At 41.6% G+C, this 16542-nt stretch overlaps 1 long non-coding RNA gene across 1 annotated transcript in view; it reads right to left on the bottom strand.

Moving 5' to 3' along the window:
* Positions 1–1849: 1849 nt before the first annotated feature.
* LOC147918234 (uncharacterized) overlaps positions 1850–16542 on the bottom strand; it is a 75405-nt gene continuing 60712 nt past the window's right edge. Inside the window, exons 2-3 of the long non-coding RNA XR_015551919.1 lie at positions 7260–7367; positions 1850–3460 (exon numbers count right to left, since the gene is read on the bottom strand). This is a non-coding gene — a long non-coding RNA (uncharacterized LOC147918234). The remainder of the gene's footprint in view (positions 3461–7259; positions 7368–16542) is intronic.

Genomic DNA, 16542 nt, shown 5'->3' with positions numbered 1-16542 from the left:
AGTACCAACTTTGTAAAACTGTTGCGGGGATTAAGTGAAATGATGCATATAAAGTCCTTGGTCCGGGGTAAGTGCCTAATAAATGTTACCTTTATTACGAATGTGTAAGAGCCTTTTATCCAGAAAAGGGGGTAAGAATATTCCTGGCAGAGGGAAAAGCATGAATAAAAGCACAGGACAGGGTTGGGACTTGGTATATTCAGAGAAAGGAGAGAAGTTCATGTGTTGGATGATAGGCTGTATAGGAAGTGAGCATGGCAGGAGGAGAGGGTGGTGGGGCCGGCCTGTGATAAACTGGAGATGTTGCTTGGTTGTTAGAGATGACAGGCTGCTGGAATTCCATCATTCAAATAGTATATATTTTCAAAAGTATCACTTAAAAAAATATTACCACTATGCATATTAGATTATTTTTCAAGGTAAGTCAGCATGTTAAGCAGATATATCTCTTGCTCTGGCGCTTCATAAAAACATGCATGACTACAAATATATATGTATATCACTGGATGAAAATGTTTCAGTAGAGAAATTGGGGAGAAACACAATTGTTGTCTGTAAATAGAAATGTAATGAGAGGTGGAAGGAGGAGGAACCAAGGCATAAACACTGTCCTGTTTCCATTTGGAAAGGATTTGTGAAGAACAAGAGGTTTCAGGCGGCTTCTACAAAAGGAGTTATTGGAAGAGTGGCTAAGGAAGGGGATGGGAGCACACTGAAGATGGAATCAGGTAGACTGAAGTAGAAGTTAGGGCGGAAAAATAGGAGTTATTAAAAAGAAACCACATTAGCTCCGAGGAGTATATTTTGGAAATGATTGCAAGTGGTCATGGTTTTAGCCTTGAATCAAATCGAATCACCATCAAACTGAGACCTGGAATGGCACTGCCTCTGGTCCTGTAGCAGATGCCTTTGGTGCCTGTGCCAGCTCCCTCAGCCCACCTCTGACTTGAGCTGTGGCTGTGGAGGTAGTTCCCAGACACACACACGGCTTCCCGCATAGAGCAGCAGTGCATCTCTCAACCTTCTCCTCAGGGCCTGCCACACAGGCACGCCCAGGATGCAGGGTCATTCACACCATAGGCTTCCCTCAACCAGGGGAGGGCGATGTCCCATCCTTTGGGCAACAATTTTGAGGAGTCTTCTACCTAGTTCCTCAGAGGGTCCCCAGCATGATGGGACCCCTGTGATCCCCAGTAACCAGCTCAATAATACACTCTTTAATGTACTAAAAACCATTGCATTGTATGCTTTAAGTGGGTGAATTATACGGTATTCATTTAAGAATATAAGAAGAATAAGTTTCCCTTTATATGCTCCAATTACATCTCAATAAAACTATTATTAAAAAGAACACCCCTTATGGGCTTTCCCTGCCTCATACTCCTGCTTCCTGGGGTCACCTCCCCAGTAAACTACTTGCACCCAAGTCCTTGTTGGGTTCTGTTTTAGGAAAAACCTAAACTAGGACAGGGCCTGTACAATTGCTCACTGGGTCACATTTTAGATCCACTGACATTCATTGAGAAATGCAACAAAAACAGTCTTATGGCAGCTTCTGCAGTGGAGATATTGCCAAGAAATATGTCCACCTCATCTCCTCATGTCTACCAGATAAAGTCCCACATCAATGTCTCTAAAGTTGAGGGCTCCAAAACTTTGCCTCTGCACCACTGAGGGACTTTCCCTCTTTGCTTTAGCCACTAGGAAGCATCATCCAATCTACAGCTTCATTAACGCAGTTAAGTAGGACTTTATGGCCTATAGATCTGGGTTCTATTTTTATCTTTCAGTCTTGACATTGTATTCAAATTTATTTTTTCTTCAATATTGATTTTTTAATTGTGTTTAATCATTTTATTGTATGCATTTCTTATAATTAACCTCAAATCTTTTGTGGATTAATGTACATTAGCCATGTAGATTAAAACAGTAACATTAAATAATGTTACTTTTGTCATACCTTTTAATGAACTGCTCAGTTCTTCACAAAATGTCACAATTATAAATTTTTTAATTGTGAGAGTAATGCATGTTTGTTATTGAAAATACAGTGAATACAGAAAAGTAGAGAAAATAATTTCCATAATCCCACCCGCCAGATATAAACCAAAATGTATCAGTGATTACGTAATTCTAATCTTTTTTTTTTTTTTTTTGAGGAAGATTAGCCCTGACATCTGTTGCCAATCCTCCTCTTTTTTGCTGAGGAAGATTGGCCCTAGGCTAACATCTGTGCCCATCTTCCTCTACTTTATATGAGACACCACCACACCATGGCTCGATAGGCGGTGAGTAGGTCTGCACCCAGGATCGGAACCTGCGAACCCCGAGCCACAGAAGCAGAGCATGCAAACTTAACTGCTATGCCACCGGGCTGGCCCTCTAATCTTTTTTTATAAATATATTACTTACCAAAATTATTTAATTAATTTGTTTTTTTCCCTGCTTAACATTATGTTGAGAAAATATTCCTTTCTATGTCTCTAAAAAGTCTTCAAAAATGATTTTTATGTCTGCAGAATGTGTATGTCATAATTTATTTAACCATCTTCTTATATTGGGAATTTTGTTTTTTCCAAATTTTCCATTCTTAGAACGATGTGATGAAAAATCCTTGTATATATACCTCTATGTGTATGACTGATTACATCCTTAGGATAAATTATTAAAAGAGACGTTACTGAATTATAGTGTACAAATACTTTTATCCAAAAACCCATAACAATTTATATTCTTATTGGCAATGTAGGAGTATGCCCATTTCCCAATCTTTAACCAATATTGGATACTATCTTTTTAAGAAATGTCACCTTGATAATGTCCTTCTCAAGATTCAAGAGCCAACTAAAAAGAGTGGACCCATCTGCAAGTCACTTTGCTTCTCTTAAAACAATACCTCCCTGTAAACTCTTTAATTTCTACTTAAAAGAAAAATATTTGATTGAATAAATATATGTATTGACCATCTACTTGTGTAAACAAGGTCCTCAATTGTCAGCTCCTTTGAGCAGTATTGGCTTGATGAAATTTCTTGGCTCACTTAAGAAGTAGGACTTTGCCATGTGCCTGGGAGACTCAGAATTACAAATACAGCCAACGAGAGGAAAATCCACAGCTACACGTTTTGGTTCAATGCCACGATTTGTCAGACACTGTTATAAATAATGTCTTTGAGAGTTTTAGAAGTGTGTACTATGTTTGGGAGGTGGGACATATGGAAAGTTCCCCTGGAGTGTCAATTTTGAAATGAATTCCAATGACGAGGTCGCCACTGCAGCTGGATTCTCCTCCTCGAACAGTGACTCCATGGGAAGTCCCATAGTCTATAATACAGGCTGCCACTCATGGAGGGTGAGAAGGTGAGAAGAAAACAAAGCTCCTTCTTTGAGGTCTGTCACTTGGAACATAATTAACTTCAGCGAGTGGTTTTGACGTCTTTGAGATTCGGCTTTAAGGTGATCTATAAAATAGAAAATTCAGTTGAATTAAGTTGCTGCAGAAATAAGAATTTTCCCACAGTCTATAGGGCAATCAAGCCACTTATCAGGCAAGGCTTCATTTGGGAATCCAGAGCCATTCCAGCACCAGCTGTACTTGGCCAAGAGGAGTAACAGGAGGTGGAGAGGGGTTGGCCTTTAGGCTGGATCTCATCGTCTTCCTCTTATCAAAGATCCATCACGCAAGTTCATCCTATTCCTCTTATATGCTCCAAACTTTGTTCTCTTCTCTAAGGAGGACAGATGGGGTATCCAGGTCAGGTTTCCTGCCTAGAACCTCAGAAGTCATGGCTATTGCTCTTATATAGGCCAGTGCATGGGCCTATAAAGGAACTCTGGCACACGTGGAATCCATTCCCACTCCAAAACCCTGAACCCCGGAATCCTCTGTCCTTGCACCTGCACTCCAGGTACCAGTTCCCTCAGTCAGATTCCCCCCCACTGCACAAGTGCGTACACATGCACGTGTGCGCGTGCACGCGCACACACACACTGAGTAATGTGCCCAGCGGTTCCTTTTTGCATGCCCTTTTGCATGGTGGGAACTTATTGTCTCGTTTTCCTGAAATTCAGTTCATTTTTCATTCCTATTTCCTGTACTTTTTAGCATGATTGTAATAGGGGGACTAAGGCAATTCAACAGATGCTTCACCATTGCTTTGCTCTGTGTGTTATATCCTTCAAAAATGAAGAAAATTCACATTACTCAATGTCTACTCACGATATAAATAAATGTTTTATATGTAGCAGAGTGTAATTGCCATGCTCCAAGTTAAATTAACTCATTTTAAAACTTTACAGGAAATATTTTGCTTTTCTTCAGATTCCCAAGAGAGAGAGATTGGGGAAATAAATATCTCCACCTTTCTACCAAGTAGAAAAAATTAGCACCTTTTGGCACAATTTGAGTTCAGATAAAGGGCAAAAAAAGCCATAAGTAAATGAACATATAGCCATATATTTTCCTATCCCACCTCGTTCCCAAAAGGATTTATCACAGAGGAGAAGCAAACACACCAAGGTTGTGGCAACTTTCACCTCAACTCACTAGAGCCAAAAGGAAAATACCAAGCCTCAATTTGGATTTGGGTTCTTAGGACTTTATCTCAACCATTCCCCAAGATTGTGAGTAGAAGTTCAAGGAAACTTAGGAGAGAAAGCAACCAAGTCAAGATTTTGTGGGTTAAAGTTAATTTTATTTTTTACCTTGGGATTCACTATAGCACAGAGCAACTTTCTCTTGTCTCCCCCTCTAGGTTTCCTTATGAAGGAGTAGATGCTCAACTCTGGGGAAGAAAGCACATGTACTCTCTAGTGTGTTTTTCACATTATGAAACAGGCAGTTTGGACTTTAGGGCAGGAACCTCAAACAGCCATCAAAACCAGGAGTGAGGCTGTGAGTCAAGAGGATTCATGAGTCAACAGCAGAAAGGCTGCCCCAAGCCTGGGTTGGTCCCACCAGTAGGTGTTACTTTAACCATTAATCCGGGGCGCTCCATGGATGGAGGATGGTCCTCTCCTGCCAAGAAACACACAACAAAACTCCAAACCAAACTGAAATCTGCCAGTTCTGCAAGTCTCCTCTGAAGGCAGAGTTGGGCCCCTAAGACAGGATGCAGAGCTTGCCTGAGAGGGCTGACAGCAGTCTTGCACAGTCAGGGCAGCAACGGAGAACCTCCCGGTCGCCATTGCAGGCCGCTTCACTTCATCATTTGAAGTGGCTTTTGGCATTGGCATTAGTATGATTTAATGAAATCTCAACAATAACCATCCTCACCTACTGTCTGAGACCATGAGAGCCCCATTCGCCACAGTTTATTAGCTTTGGCTTCATTCACCACGATTAAGTTCTTTTCAGCATGCTTTTCTTGTCTTCTTCTGGTTTTACTTCTCTCTGAAGAGGCTTTACACTCTAGCTTGAGGACCCCAATTCTCCTAGTTTCCCTACTTAGGTATGCACTTAATGAATTCCAAGGCTTCAGGAGCAAACAGAACTTCCCTACTGACCTGCAGCGACCACCATATTGAAAATGAGTCTGAGGGTTTGATTCCTATATGGATTTGTTACCTTTCTTGTTGTCCTTGAGCACTTATTACAACTTCAACTGTGATAACCAATTCCTCATCTGTTTCTCCAAATTTTACCCCTGGTTACAAGAGGACAAAGTGAGAGAGACCATGTGGAATCATGGCAAATTCAGCTCCCCACCACTGGAAAACAACTGAAAGAACATGCTTTCCTTTCAGATAACTTTGAAAACAAATTAATTTGCCCTGTTATTGGATGAGTACCATTGTTTTGGCATAGATAAAACACTCTTTGGGAGGCACCACGATGAAGCAGAAATAATCTATGTTGTCAGATCCTTGTTGTATTGAGTTGCGTGTGTTGAACTAGTTAACCTTTCAGAGACTCAGTTTCTAGACACGAACAATGGAAATAGTGAGATTTTCCCTAAAGAGCTCTTGGTCAGATTATATACAGGGTGACAATGTAATTTATTGTCTAAACCAGGACACTTTTGAAAGGGAGAAGGAGTTCTATTATTAATTATGCTAGACTAATAGGCAAAATATCGGAAAGGGTCTATGGCCACTCAACTTATACAACATGGTGTGGTTCATAGATATTTAACAAATCTTAATTGTCTTCCTCTTCCTTTTTCTCAAGAACTCAAGCAATTCCACATTAATATCCTTCTCTACTGTTTGTAAATGTAATTTCAAGCACTCCAACTGGACAGTGAAGCCCCCATTTCTGAGCTCTGTGTAGCGCTCCTCCCCTCCACCATCCCTTTCCTAATACTGCTGAAAACCAGAGCTGTGTGATTCCACACACTCTGCCTAGCTCCCTCTGCCCTTCTAACCTCTCTGTGACACCAACAGGACCGGGGGCAAAAGGAGATGGCATTCACTATTCTGCCGAAAGCACAGATGGTAATTTGAAACAACAACATTCCTATTTGGGAAGGAGAAACGTTGCCCTGTGAATACGACGCTTATGAAAGCATAAGGCCTGAACGCCTTGGATAGGGCGGAGGGCCGCGTGGGGGTTTCTGATCAGTTCAACCCATGTACACTACATGAACTCACTTAGAAATAATAAAGCCTCTATGCTCTCTCAGTCTTGTATTTGTCTTAAACTCAGGCCCACCAAATTGTGCCAAATTATGTGTTGTTCAACTTGCACTGCCCTGAGAACACTAAGCTCATTTTGTAAGTTAACTGTGCCGTGTTTATAAGACTTCAGCATTACAACCAGGAGTTATCGATAGAGAAAGGGAAATAAACAGATAATTTTTAAAAACTCAAAACTACAGCCATTTTTCTCTTCAAATTTAAATCAAGGTTAAATTCATTCAAGTCCCTGTGTGACATTTACACACATGTACACATAGGCAGACTCATATTATACACTACTCGGTGTATGAGAACATGTAAATAAAGAGGATTGAAATAAGTATCATGCACTGCATTTCTGAATTTTGCTGCTATTTTAAGACAACACATTTTGGATGAACTACTTTTACTTCGTAGAGTATCTTTTTTTCTATAAGAAAATGTAATTTATTCATTTCTATTTCAAGTTACCTATTTTATCCAACCCAAGAAAATAATAATAAAATTCTTTTGAAATGTTACATATTCAATATTTTTAAAAAGTTTCTTCCTCTCCTCCCTCCACTCCTCCAGTGCCCTCTACCATCAGGCAGTAAGGCACACACAGTAGTTAGGAGTTTGGAGTGCAGGTTCAAATCCCACCTCTTCCACTTCTTACAGAATGACATTCGTCAAGTTGCTTGATCCCTCTAAGCCTTGGTTTCTTCATCTGAAACTGGGACGAATGACGGCTTCTACTTCACAGAGTTTCTGTAAGGATTAAATATACGTAAAGTGCTTAACAGTTTGGCAGGCACATGGGAAGGGGTCCAAAAATGTTGGCTCTTACTCCTATTCCTAACAACTTACCTAGTTACTTTCTCCTCTGTAAAACCTCTCCCTTCTCTCCTTCTGTGGTAACTAGAAGTGTGCTACACCCCTGGATTGCTGCCATGGTCTCCTGTCTGGTCTCCATGCCACCTATCTCGTGCTACCTGCCAATCTATCCTGAACACATATCAAATGTCTTTCTAAACTAGCACTCTCATTCACATCTCTTCCCAAACACCTTTAGAGGCTCCCTATTCCTTTGGGATAAAATCCAAACTCCCAAAATGTGACAATTCAAGATCTGACAAAATCTGTCGTGATCTCCCTTTCCAACCTTACCTCGAAGTCCATGTATGAATTATTAATTGCTCCCAGAGCCACCTCTTTCCCTTCTGCTCACTTTTCCTTCTCCAAAGGCCATCTCAATTTCACGTCCTCTGTAAAGCCTTGTCTACCTTCTCCATCATCACTGATTTATCCCTGCAGCAAATCCATTCCACTTACAGTTGCCATAGCTCATTTGGCACCTAGCTATAAACTATCTTGTGACGGCTCTATGATCAATGTAGTGTAAATATCTTTTCCAAACTAAAATGTGGACTTTTGGGGAGCAAAGAAAACGTTTTAGATTCTTCTGATTTCTGCCACTTCGACATAGTAGATGCTCAATAAAAAGTTTGCGGAATGAAGGAATAAACTAAGAGAAATGAAAATACAGAATATAGGAGGTCAGCATTTATAATCCAAAAATCACACTCTTTGATAAAGACCAAAGAGTTTAATTTATAATGACTGTAATAGGCTTTTCTACCCTGGAAATGTATAAAATGCTATCACTCATAAAATGATGTTGATAGATATGATTGACATTCCTTTGGGCCACTTCTTGTAGATGAATATTCCATAGAATTTGGTCAAATGTGGAAAAAATGGGAAAAAAGTAAAACCTTTATTTAACTATCTATTAAACCCATTTCAAGGGCAAAATTCCCTGAGTTCAATCTCCCCTTTACTAAAATTCCAGGGAACAAAGTCCAATAAATGATTAACTAACCTACATACACCAATCCATCAAATATAATAAGTTAGAGATTCAAATGGATCTTTATTTTCTAAATATATACATTATACCTTGAAGCCCCCTTTAAACCAATATTTGTCGCAAAGGCAAGATAATTTGCAGTGTTCATGGTGAAACTTGATAATGTCTCAACATTGCCCGAATGTCTGAGACATATGCTACCCATCAGACCCAAAAACACGTATAAATGCATCTGTTTTTACTCAGAGCCTCCTTTTACATCTTTATGAAGTAAGCAAACTGAAAAGTCACGAGGAATAAAAAGATGGTTGTAACATACACAGTACTAATCGCTTAATCCTCTCTCTAGTGCCTAGGCTGTCAGGGCCAAGGACGACAATGCCGATGCTAATACACACTGTCTGCGGGAGCTGTCACTGCCGCCCGCGTTCCTGAGTTCTATTTGTCAATACCAGAGGGATTACAGAGAGACAAAGCACATAACTGAGTAAAGTTTGTGTCCAACATGGATCCAGTTTCCTTGTTTGTCAGTGAGTGCTGACGGATCCAGGAGGACGGTGATGACACCAGCTGAGCTCTCCCCAGGCAGATGCAGGGGAATTTCTGTTCCAACACAAAGTAATAGGCGTAAGAGCCCAGAAAGAACAACTCAGCCGTCCATCTCCAAAACAGCAGGGCTCACTTAACTCGTACTTAACCAGAGAAGTTCCAATACAGCTGAAATCCAACAAGAGAAAGAGGCTTTTAAAACACCTGGGTGCTTGGAAACCAAAAATCAAAGACCACCTTCATCGCTGTTTGAGCCATCACTGTCTGGGCCTCCCCCAGCTCTGCTAGAAGAGCAGTGGGAAGAAGAGCCGCTCAGGGCTGTAACGAGACTAAGGGAAGCAAAAGAAGCAAACGCCCCTGGCAGGGTTCCTGCAGCTCCTGGAGATGGTTTGCAAGGTAAGGAAGCAGACCCCAGTGTTCAACAGCCCTGAACTGATTGAGGAATTGCTCAATTCTTTCTGCTTTGGCTAGGGATGTCCAGCTTAGGTGTGGTGCCAAGCTCGACTCATCTTTCTTTAAAGACTATCATCTGAAACAGCAGTTCTGCTCTGCCACGCCTTCCCCAAAACCTCCATTCCAATCCAGCTGGCCTTCAAAGTGATAATGGAGTGGGTCAAGTAGCCAGGCGTCATTAGCGTGAAGGCTGATAATGTCTAGAATAACAGGGAGGCAATGAAAGGAAAAACTCCTCCACCTACCAGCTCTGTGACTGTAGAGGCTTCACCTGAACCTCCCTTGCCTCACCTGGAAAGTAGGGATCATCATGTCCACCATCGCAGTCCAGTGCCAAGAGTGAAGGGGATGGTTTATATAAAAAGTACCTGACATTGTTTCTAGAACTTTGCAGCCACTCAAAAACATGTTATTAGCATCATCTTCCCGAACACAGAGAATTCCTGGAACATGAAATAGTTAAGGACAGTTTCCAAAGCAGTGAGACGGGAGCAGCTGGTCCTGGACTCGAGCAGATCCACGGAGCATAAGGAGGAGGCAGTCAATCCCCTGGAAAGAATTATTCTATCAGTATCTTCACAGTTGGCTCTGACAAATAGGGACTTGATTTTCTGCACCCCTTTTCAGGACACAGTATGACTTTTGGGGGATGTAAGAGGCCTTAGCCGCAGTCCTTTGTGCCTTGACAGATAGCTGAAAACACAAAGGTTAAACCGTGGGGAGTCTCAGTCTATCACAGCAAGTGCCCAGTCAGATTTTCCAGACACTTTTTCCCCTTATGTAACAGAAAAACAGGTGCTGGAGGGTTGGGCTCAGTACAAATCCAGCTTAGGGAAGGGACAGAGAGAGTGGGGGAAATTTCATCGAAGCATTAACAAAATCGAGGCTTACATTTCCCCAAAGTTTACTTTCCGTCACACTGTTCCATTTTCAATGTGATGGAAAATACTGTGTGTTAAGTTTCTTACTGAACACGCTGCATGTGTTCTAAACCTCTGAGAACCATTCCAGGCGGAGAGGTGGTAAAAAGAGGGATCCAGGGCAAGCCCCAGTCCCTGTGAGTACTGGGAATAGCAAGCCAGACATTCGGACATTAGTGGTTCCCCAGCTTGCCTGATGGTCTCTGCAGACTGTCCTCCTTATGCCCCCGATGAGATTAAAGAACACAATGTCATGTAAAGAGGGATTGTGAGAAGCCAACACCTAGAAATTAGAGAAGAGTCCCAGATGGCCTTTGATCCTCTGCTAGGGTTAGCATGAGAACCTGTGCTGGACACAAATTCTAAGCTGATGGTGAGTTATTCTTGTTTATTCTACATAATCCAACACCCAACCAACAACCTCCCTGACTTCATCTGTTACTACTCTCCCCTGGCTTCACATAATCCAGAGCCACACTGGCCTCCTTGATATTCCTTGAAAATGCATGCATGCTCCAACCTCAGGGCCTTTGCACTTACTGTTTCCTCTGCTCAAAACACTCTTCCCCAGATATCTACATGGCTTTTTCTTCACTTCATTCAGGTCTCTGCTAGAATGGCAACTTACTGGAGAGACCTTTCCCGACCACTGCATCTCAGACAGCACCATCAGACTCTCCCCAGCCGCCACCACCACCATCACTGTTACTCCTTATTCTTTTACCCTGCTTTGTTTTCCTTCCCAGCACTTACTACCCCTGATATGTTATATATTCATTTATGTTTTGTTTATTGTCTCTCTTCCTCACTAGTATGTGAGTTCCATGAGAGCAGAGGCTTTGCTTGTTTTGTTTATTGCTGTATCCCCAAGTGCTACATTTGTGCTTGGTGCTTAGTAGATGCTCAACAAATGCCTGCTGAATAAATAAAAGCATAGAATTTCTCATATCACAGGATACTAGATCCAGAGGGGCCTTATAAACTATTTTTATACGTAAGGAGATTGAGTCTGCTGAAGGGAAATAACTTATCTGAGAGCCCACAGCTGGTAAATCTAGCAACATAGGAGGCAAGAGCGGTGATCAACACGAAAAGGCAAACATACGTAGTATGGAGAAAAAGTGGTTCTAACCAAAAAAGAAAAAGAAAGAAAGAGAGAGAAGGATGGATGAAAGGAAGGGGGGGAGGGAGGGAAGGAAGAAGGATATATACACTTTTACTGGCTGAAGAAGTGACTCTGGGGTCCAAACATGTTTTAGATCTGGCTGAACTAGTCCTTAGTATCTATAAAGCACTTTGCAAAGCACATGTTTTACAAGCAGACAAACCAAACTTAGGAATGGCCCCGGAGAGGTTCAATTCTCCATTCATCATTGTGGTGAGGGGGGATATTCTGACTGCCAAGCTTTACCTAAAGCACAATTATTGTTTTGGTTCAAATCTCCACCTGCAGGCAGAACCCCAATGGTCCTAGAAGGGGAAAGGAAACAGATATTTGTTGAACTGGGCACTATGACAGGGGCTGTCAAGTATCTCAGTTAATTTTCATAACATCCCTGTGGCCTCTTTACAGATGAGAAAACTAAGTCTCAGAGGATTATGTGAACGACTCAAAAGCCCACGGCTGATCAGTGGCAAAGCCAGGACGCTAACTCATCTTAGTCTGGCTCCAAAGCTCATGTCCTTGTCACTTCACTCATCTGTTCTCCCTATTGTAAAGAACTTCAAAAAAGAAAACTTCCCCAAGCACATTTTCACCTAGTTTTTAAAAATTTTTTTAAAAATTTTTAATCAAAGTATAATTGACATACAATATCATACTAGTTTCAGGTGTACATCATAGTGATTTGATAATTATGTATGTTACTAAATGATCACCACAATAAGTCTAGTAACCATTTGTCACTATACAAAGTTCTTACAATGTTATTGCCTGTATTCCCTATGCTGTATATTACATCCCCATGACTCATTTATTTTGTAACTGGAAGTTTGTACCTCTTGATTCCCTTCACCTCTTTTGCCTGCCCCTCAACCCTCCTCCCCTCTGGCAACCACCAGTTTGTTTTCTGTATCTATGATTCTGTTCCAAGTGTTCATCAATAGATGAATGGATAAAGAAGATGTGGCATATATATACAATGGAATATTATTCAGCCATAAAAAGAAGAAAATCTTGCCATTTGCAACAACATGGATGGACCTAGAGGTTATTATGCTAAGTGGAATAAATCAGAGAAAGAAAGACAACTACTGTATGACTTCACTTATACGTGAAATCTAAAAAACAAAATGAATGAACAAGTAAAACAAAATAAAAACAGACTCATCGAAGTTTTTTATATCAACTTGGAGGCAAGGTAGGTTGCATGTTTAGTCGCCAGAGTGTCTTCTTTTGGTTCCTCAGTTTCCACTGAAGAATCTGATTCCACCACCCAATCATTAGACTGCTAAAGCATTCAGATTTGGCAACACCGAACCCATGCATTGGCTTTGGGGAGGTGAGGGCGGGGGAAGAATCCATCAGTATCCCCCAAAACCACCTCTAAATAAACCTACAATCCAAGTAAAAATAGTGTGCTTGCTATGTGAATGTGGCTTTGAAACTCCCAGCCTGGCACTAGGGTGACCAACTGTTCCTGTTTGCTTGGGACTGAGGAGTATCTGAGGATATGGGATTTTCAGTCCCCAAACCAAGAAAGTTCTGGGCAAGATGGAAAAAGTTGGTCATGCTACCCAGTTTCCCCACATCCAACCAGACTGTCCTTCTTAAGCCTCATCCCATGAAGAAATTCTGAGGCCACCATTGTCCTCAAACTGTCTTTTGCCCAACTTTTGATTGAAGCTCCATTGATAAAAATGTCAATTATAGATGATGGATTAAAAGATATGCATTTTATCCATTTTGTTAAAATTTTAATCCTGGACTTGTTGGAGCTCTGGAAATATGTACCAACAGACCACATTCTTTTACAGAATTCCTTTCAGTAGACAATGCTTTGGTATTTTGCCTCCGTAATATTGAAGACACCATAAGAATTCTATTAAATTTAGTGGGGGGAGGAGAGTGATGAGGACAATGGTCATTATTGATCCAGTGTCATCCTCAGTCTTCTAGAGAAATTTATTTCAGATCTAAGTGCCAGGGAAATTTCTGTGTCCCTTGAGAAACTGTATTTTCTATAGTTTTTTCTTTACAAAAATTAGTATCATATACCTAATCTTGTTTCTCTTTTTACTTTGACCAGTTGGATATTCAGAGCCAAATTTGTTGCTCAGTGTTAAAAATTGTATGGGACTCTTTTGTCTGTATATTCACATTTTAACTTTCTGCATTTTCCAGATCTTAATTTTTTTTGTAATGCAACGAGGTGATAGATGAGAATATGATCATTTGCACATTTTATTATAATTTTCAATTTCTTCTCACAACAACCCAGTGAAGTGGGTATTATTTGGGGGATTTAAAGTACAGATTGGAATCTGTCAGGCAAAGGAAAGCTTTGGTTCAACATTGGAATGGGAATTTAAGATAAGAGGCGGCTGGACAGACATAGCAATGATTGGTTCAAAATTTTCTAATTTATTCCAACATTTGTCAATACCTTCTAGATGCTACCTAGGAAGATGGAGAATACTCAGCTGAAAGTTTCATAGGTCCTGTCCCTAATTCACTCTGTTTGCATGATCTCAAGTGAAATGGGAAACAACCTCAACTCCTACTGACCAATGAGAGACAAAAAAAACAGCGTTAGGCCATTTGGCTTTATATTCTCACATTATCTTAGAGGTAGCCTGGTATAGGGCAGGTAATGGGTTTGGAGTGGAATCTCAGCCCCAATCCTTGTCGCCAGTGTGACCTTGGGTAAGTCACCTAAACAATTAGAGTCTCCTTTTTCTCATTGGTAAAGTAGGAATAATAATATACACCTTAGAGAGTTATTATGAAGACTAACTGAAATCCTGCATGTGTAAGCATCTCCCCCACTCCCACTCCTGCCACCCAGTGCAGTGCATGGCATGTAGTGAGAGACCTAAATAAAAAGGTCTTAGCTGTTACTACAGAAAAGTTAATCCTCAGACTGACAGGGTTCACACTGTCCCTGGCAGTGACTGGAGATTTTATCATAAACCTCTGGCAGCGTTGCCTAATATAATTTTGGCCACTTTTGCTCATTTGTTAAAGGATACTACCCAGGCCCAAAGCAGAGGCCCCACATTAAAGCAGTTATTATAGTGGGTCACTAGGGTTCTTTTTCCCTAGGCAACAATGAAACTGAATTAACAAGCAGTCACCAGGGCAAACCATAGGCAAGGAACATTAGAACTTTGCAAAAAATAATAAACTCTTAAAGATATAGTGCTACACAGGCCAGCCTTTCAAGATTCTTGCTTTTACACATGCTGAGCTAGCTGGAGGGAACATATTAAAGCAGAAGTGTGCGATGCAACACTATACGTTCATCCCTGACATACCTGAGATCCAGCCTTTGAGAAGTGGCAGATGCCTCTCAGATTTTCTTAGCTAAGGACTCATTGTCTTGTTCTGTCGTTCTCGCCTCCTGCTCATTTCCTTCCTGTCTCCACTCAGCATCCTACCCTGACCGAATTCGATATTCTGTGAGCTTTCCACACCACCCTCTCCAAATTCAAGTGCTGGGATGGGTAGAATAAACAGAACTGACTACAAATTTCACCTCATTCTTTGGATCATAGATTCCAACCACCAGAAACAGAGACGAACAAGAAACAAGACTCCTAAATATCCAGCTGAAAGCATCAAATGCTTTTGAAATGCTCCATGGGCTGGAGATTCAAAAAGGAAAGGAACAGTGCCAGCGAACAGCGTGGCAAAGCACCTCCCAATAAGTTCTAGTCCAGGGCATGATTTGAATATGTAGAGTATTCAAAGCCTAAATTCTCAGAACTGACTCTTACAGGTGGTCTGGGCCAACCCTTATCTGACGCATGAATCAGTCTTAGAAAATGGTCACTAACAGAGAAATGCCAACCAAGACAGCCCACATCCTCTTTGGAATGACCATAACGTATAAACTGATCTTCATTTGTCACACAAAATTTTTGTAATTTCCCTTTATATTGAAACTATTTATATATTTAATGAGCACCTGCTGTGGTATCAGGCATTGGGCAAAACAGTGGGGCAATGGGGAACAAGAGACACCTTCCCTGCCCTCATGGAGCTTATGGTGCTGTTGTGGAGACATTAATCAAACATGACTGAGAGTATGGGCAAAGTACTCTGAAGGAAAGAGAAAGGGTAGTTCTATGACCCAGTACCACCTAGGCTCTAGGGAAAGGGGCAGGTGAAAGGGTAGCTGGAAATGCTGCTCAGAAGAAGTAATGACAAGCTGAGAGCTAAAGGATGAATAGGAGTTAACCCTTGAGTGGGAGTGGGGGCCAAGGACATTCCAGAAAGAACAAGCAAATGGCAGGAGGGATCATGATACGCTCAAGGAACCAAAAGAAAGCCAATGTGACTCCAACATAAGGCAAGTGGGGAGAAGCCAGGAGGCCATGCAAAGGATTTTGTCTTTATTCTCTGAATGGTGGGAACAACAGAAGGAGTGTCTGTGTGTGTGTGTTGGACTCAACATATGCACTTCCTCATATTCCTACCTCAACCCTCTCCCAGACCCCTGACTGCTTACGCTTGGAGAGCCTTGGATGACACAGTCATGGGAGCTGCCACCTCACTTCTAGCACCACCCACTGTCTAGCCCCCCCCCCCACTACCACCACATGCATATCAGGCTCCAGCACGCCTCTGGGTGCCCAGGCTCAGCCCTGCGGGTTGGTCCCATTGAGGCTCTGCCTCCTCCTACCACTTCTGGGATGAGAGGACACTCCATGTCTTAGGGACTGGGATCTGACTTCCACAGGAAATGCATCCATAGGAGATGGGAAGGAATCAACAAATTAATTCTCTCACCCCACTCTTCCTTCCTCTTATGGAATGTCAGAGGCCCAGAGGTTCCATATGGCCTGTCTGGAGATGCCTGATTGATTGAAGCCACTACCTGTGTCTCTTCGTGAAGCTGTAGCTAGCCTCATGGTCACACCATCTTCTTCCCTTTTTCCATACCTTACTTCTCTTCTACCTGGCTCTTTGTCCCAGATGTCAAACAAA

This window comes from Ceratotherium simum, chromosome 1 (assembly GCF_057802395.1).
Source record: "Ceratotherium simum simum isolate JZ-2026a chromosome 1, ASM5780239v1, whole genome shotgun sequence".
Taxonomy (NCBI): Eukaryota; Metazoa; Chordata; class Mammalia; order Perissodactyla; family Rhinocerotidae; genus Ceratotherium; species Ceratotherium simum.
This window is presented reverse-complemented; position numbering and strand designations above follow the sequence as displayed.